We start from the raw sequence: 6,000 nt of genomic DNA, 5'->3' as shown, positions 1-6,000 counted from the left end.
AACAAATATTCAAATTGTTTTTCATTGTGCTATATGCCTTAACACAACACATATCATGCAACGAGTGTGAAAAACAGTGTAAATATTTGTTAACTCTACACAAGGCAAGCTGTAGCTAACAAAGCTTGGAAATTACAGTTTGCCCCTTTCCCTGTTCCAACTTTTTGAAAAAATAGAACAGCATGCATACACACGTATGTGTATGCATTATACACATACTTTATGGGATCTGTTATCTGGAAACCAATTATCCTTAAAGCTCAGAATTATGGGAACGCTATCTCCCATAGACGCCATTATAATCAAATAATTCAAATGTTTAAAAAAGTGTTTTCTTTTAATTTGTAATATTAAAACAGTACCTGGTATTCGATCCCAACTAAGATATAATTAATCCTTATTGAAATGATTTTTAACAGACTTAAGATACGGAGATTCAAATTGGAAAGATCTCTTATCTGGAAAAACCCAGGTCCCTAGTATTCTGCATAACAGGTCCAATACTATATGTATGTATATATAGATATATATATATATATATATATATATATATATATATATATATATATATATAAATGTGTATATGTAACTGAACTGGGGCAATTTAGCACCTACATTAAGTAAGAACATTAAATTAATGGTGATATTTTTTTTTAAATTAAACTTTAGGCATGGAGAACCAAATTACAGAAAGATCCCTTATCCAGAAACCCAGGTCCCTAGTATTCTGCATACCTGTAAAAACATTCACTATGCAAAGGTTACCAGTAGCAAATATCTGTTTGATTGCAATGAGTAACTGAACTGGTGCAATTTACCACCTACATTAAATAAGAACCGTTTTATACCTATTCTCCAAGAGCTGACAATGAGTGCAGGTGAAGGTCGGAGGACTTATACTGCAATAATGTTACAGTACTGAGAGCTGAACAGATAAGCATGTATTCATTGTTCATCTTATAAGAGTGTCGTTACCAGTGATCAGCTGGAGAAAATAGGTATATTTGAGCAGCACGTATATGATTACATGCATTTGAAAGTCTCTGATCTGAGTATCTGATGAGACCTACAGAGCATCACTGTACATTATAATATATAATAGGAATGTGTGTTGCTGGTTGCATTCAGCAGTTTGCACTGTTAAGGCCTATTCTATTTATCTCCCTAGCCTGAAAATAGTCATTTTGCTCAATATATAACATAAAAAATGAAACCATTCTGAGTGTGCTTGCTTATCAAATTTGTTGCCAGTATAACTTTATTCTGAATTGGAATTGGCAATTTATTTACAAAAGAAAGTTATAAATACAAATAAAGGAATAAGATGTCTAAAAATAAGAGTAAATATTTGGCAGAAAGTGCAACTTTTTTTCCTACCATGTAACGCTGAATAATCCTACTAGCTGCTGATTAATTGCTAGACTCACAGACATGGGATCACAGTGTAAGTCCCCCCCTTGCTGCTGTGCATGTTGCTAAATGGGGCAGCTAACTGCTGAGAGCCAAGCACCAGCTCTAAATCACACTCCACTTGGTTCAGGCATTATGAATAACCCCATATGCTTTCTCTGTTTCTAGTTTCCTTTCCTGATATATTTCTGTTCTGTGCCTGTTTATAAAAAGTCCACTAGAGGGCACCAGGGCACAGTGATTATAGGGAGCAGCTGGGTCGGAACGAGAGCTTGTGATGATCTTAGGAAGGTGGATTTTTCTTCTCATTGTATACAGAGGATCTGTCATCTCTCCTAGTCATAACCCCACTGACTCCTTCCATCCTACTCCCTCTCTACAAGACTTTATCATATTGGGCTCGACTCTATCAGCTGTGATCTGATCTTTCAACAGTACCCCATCAACACCTTCTTCTTAATACCTAAGCACTGAGAATGGAAATGGGATTTTCTAAGGCACAGTCAAACTCCTCTCTCTGCCACATTGCCTTTCTGATGTAATCACTGGCAAGGGAAAGAACATAGAGGAAAGGACGTTACAGAACAACTGAAAAGTGTCCCCACCAGGCACCAGCAAACTTCTGTACTAAGGTAGGTAAACCACAACTAATACTGGTTATCTTATGCTCTGAATTGTTTTAACTGGCAGCTTAAAGTAACTATTTTAGTGAAGTGTTGGGAAGTATTGTGGTCCCCCCCCCCATCTGCTCATCCTCAGTGAGGGTGTCAGAGAGACCTGGTACCCTCGTAGGTGAGATTATGTAATGTGATCCTTAGTATAACCTTCCATGGCTAAAAGAGAAATGCACAGCTGACTTTGCTTTTCTGGCAGCTATGATTAAATAGACACATTTATTGCTAGGCGCTATAGTATATACTTACAATATAAAACTCGGATGAAAAATATAACACATTTGTTCAAAACATCTAAGCGAATATCCTTCTGACATCCTTCTACTACATTTCTTTTTTCTTCTCTTTTTAAAATATTGGACCCTTTATTTAATATATGCTGTGTCACATCTGATCAGATCAGAGATGATTTAACGCTAAGTTAATCACCTATCAAATACCTAGCAGGAAGGTAGTCTTGCAAGTATATTAGAGGCTCTGTGTAAAGTGAACTGCCTGAATCTGAGTTTTGATGATGTATTTAAACTTACTATGTATAAACGTCATACTTATTTTGTGTGCTATTTTATGATTTTTTTTATGATGGGGGTAGTTTTGCCACTGCATTTTTTGCCGTATATCAGATGCATAAAACATTGAACTGGGTATAGTGATGGGGCTGCAGTAGATATTTCTAGTTTTGTGAACATTCTCTGTCCCATAATGTGGTTTGAATTCCCAGTAGCAGATAAAGTTGTATTCCTATTTTTAAAAAAACAGCAGTTTATGTACTTGTGTTACTTATTTACTTGCAACATATTTTCCCAGAAGACTTCTTGTAGAAAGAAATGAGGAAAGATGAGCTTTCAGAATTCAGTGGCACAGGCTCTCAGGGATTTTTGTATTTTTTTAATAATTAAAGTTATCTATCTATATCTAAGGTGGAAGTGCTTATATCCAGTACATGTGTTTGGGGGTTTGTCATGTGATCTATTTTGCTGGTCTCTTGGTGAAGCCTACTTTAATATTTTAATAGATATATTGATGTTTGTATGCTCAGTGGAGTCAACCATTTTATCACATTCTTTAAAATCAGGTCACTTTTTATTAAGGGAATCGCTTCCTATTAGATATAGTCACTAAATGGGAAATCCCAAATGAGACACTGGTACAGGTACTGGCTTTAAATACCAACCCCATATCATTTAGATTTGAAATCATTTTAATATCTTTACATAATAAGACACAAACGTACTTGTAGTAAAACTCTTGTTTTCTGACACCCTGTAGTGCAGGGATCTGCAACCTTTTTTACCCACGAGCCACATTAAAATGTAAAAAGAGTTGGGGAGCAACACAAGCATGAAAAGGTCCCTTGGGGTGCCAAAAAAGGGCTGTGATTGGCTATTTATTGGCCCCTATGTGAACTGACAGCCTACAGGAGGCTCTATTAGGTACTATACTTAGTTTTTATGCAATTAAAATTTGCTTCCAAGCCTGGAATTCAAAAATAAGAACCTGCTTTGAGGACACTGAGAGCAACATCCAAGCGGTTGGAGAGCAACATGTTGCTCACGAGCTACTGGTTGGGGATCCCTGCTGTAGTGTATATGCAGTTAATGTAAGGCAACTGTGCAGTAACTATATAGCTGCTTGTTTTTATGTGTATATCACCACAAAAAGTCAAAAGGGCTGTATGGCACCAGAATTGCACAGGGATTTTCTTATTCCTATCTGAACGAAATACTGTATATGGATCTATAAAAGTAATATCCAGAACTTTATTAATAAACTGAGGGGCATCACTTTGGTAACCCTGCCTATAGAGTTTAGACTATTTTAGATATTCCATGATCACTACATATTGAAGAAATGATTCCTAGTCTAGCTTCTTTAGACTCCTTTATCTTGCAGCATCTGTAGCTCCTTATACAACTCTCTTCCAACCAATAAGATGTTGTGAGAACCCTGCATGCAACTATTTACACTTACATGCATTGCACAAGTACATATTTATCCTTCTTATTGAAATACTATAGCTCTTAGTTTTTATTCCTATTGCTGGTGTTGTGCATTTTTTTGAAAAAAATTAACACTCAAGACGACATAGTGCCATTCTGTCTAACACCTTCCTCTTCATTTTAAATAAAAAATGCAAAACTAGTGTGAGAAAAAAGTACAAACAGAAGCTGCGCGTGGAGTAATGAAAATGTAAAATGTGTGAGCTGAGGGCTGGCGTGTGATTCAGGTGATTCGATGCTGAACGCTTGTCTTGGCTCACAGCAGTCAGCTGCCTCTCACGCCAAGCAGGATGCCAATCTCTCCACTGTGATTCCCTGTCTGTAGATCTGTCACAAGCAATTACACTTCACTTTCCTAGATTATTCAACATTAATTGCAAATTTAAAAAATACTATGGATGACATTTAATATTATTTGCTCAAGCTATTTTTATGCATGCCCTTCTTAGCTGTCCCAGCTGTATTGGCAACCTTATGTCACGCTGTCTATTCTTCATTTTTGTTTTTTAAAAAAAGGTAAACATTGTCTATCCCTTAATAAAGGCTTAAAATGCATATGGATAAACAATCCCTCCCAGCATAGGCATATATATTTGTGTATTTGTAAATGTATTAGAGACTAATCACTTGTGCACCAGTTAATATAGTTATAATCTATTGTATACTTTAAAGTGTTTTTTTAGATGCAATAAAGCTTTGTAGGACTTACCAATTCATAACACTGCTGTGTGATTTTTGTGAGCAATAATCACATGCATGAAGCTTTGTTTAAGCCACCTGATCTCTCCTGAGTGTCTTTATGGTCTTGCATTTTCCACTACTTCCATAGCTCATCCTCATAGTGTAATGAACACTAATGCAGAGTTGACCCAGATGTTGCAGCTGCATGTAGACTAGGCAGACACATCATGGAGAAACCAGAAAGTATGGGGATAGCTGCAACTAAGGCTCTATGGCCATAATTTTGGATCCCCAAATGTTTCTTACACACAGCATGCTTTAAACCTTGATTATATGACGAGGGATATTGGGAGACCCTTGATTAAGTAACACGTCTCTGCAGGCTGTTGTAGATGGGAACTCATGCAGTGGTACACATGATACTGTAATATATTAAATAGAAACATAACCTTAACTATCACCTGCTACCTGATTGGAACTGATTCTTGTCTCAAGAAACAACTGCTGAACTGTTGAGTCACTTACTTGTTAGTCTTGTTATTTACATAGATAATACATGTTATTAAAATGTTAATTATATATTCTTGTCCAGAACACAAGAACTTTTTTTTATCCTGTTCTATAAGCTAAGCTTATTTTGTCTTTGATAGATGCTTCAAAACCTTTTATTGCAACAAAGTCTTAGTTCTAAGACACACCAAATAGAATGCTTTGGAAACCTGAACGAAATATCAGATAAGTCCTTGAAAGTACATCACCAACTCTAGCTATTGATGAATGGATTTCTTTCACAGCAGTTTGTTTACCTGCCCTCACAGCTGTTATCTTATTTGCCCTGGACATACCACAGTTTAATGCTTGATTTATTCAACCACAAGGTCTATAGACTCGGTTTTATCAAGCGACTAGGGGATTATAAAATATGCAATAATATACAGTAGCAAATATTCTGGGATTTAAAAAAAATATTTGTGTGAGACAATGGTGTACATAACAGGTTGTAGTTTACTAGTGATGGACGAATTTGCACCATTTCGCTTCTCCGGAAAATTCGCGAAATTTGCGAAACCGTCTGTTTTTTTCGCCGGTGGTGAATTTTTTTTTGAAACAGGCGAATTTTTCAGGGCGAATTTTTGCGGGCATTTCGCGAATTTATTCGCTGGCGGCGAATCGCGCAAATTCGTCCATCACTATAGTTTACTACCAACATGAAAATCACATGAACGTTTATAACA

The 6,000-nt window shown here is 36.3% G+C and overlaps 1 protein-coding gene across 1 annotated transcript in view; it reads left to right on the top strand.

The window, feature by feature from the left end:
- Positions 1–1,712: 1,712 nt before the first annotated feature.
- LOC108719987 (copine-4) overlaps positions 1,713–6,000 on the top strand; it is a 216,471-nt gene continuing 212,183 nt past the window's right edge. Inside the window, exon 1 of the mRNA XM_018269331.2 lies at positions 1,713–2,042. The gene's annotated coding sequence lies outside the window, so the exon portion shown is untranslated. The remainder of the gene's footprint in view (positions 2,043–6,000) is intronic.

Source organism: Xenopus laevis, chromosome 6S (assembly GCF_017654675.1).
Source record: "Xenopus laevis strain J_2021 chromosome 6S, Xenopus_laevis_v10.1, whole genome shotgun sequence".
Classification (NCBI taxonomy): Eukaryota; Metazoa; Chordata; class Amphibia; order Anura; family Pipidae; genus Xenopus; species Xenopus laevis.
This window is presented reverse-complemented; position numbering and strand designations above follow the sequence as displayed.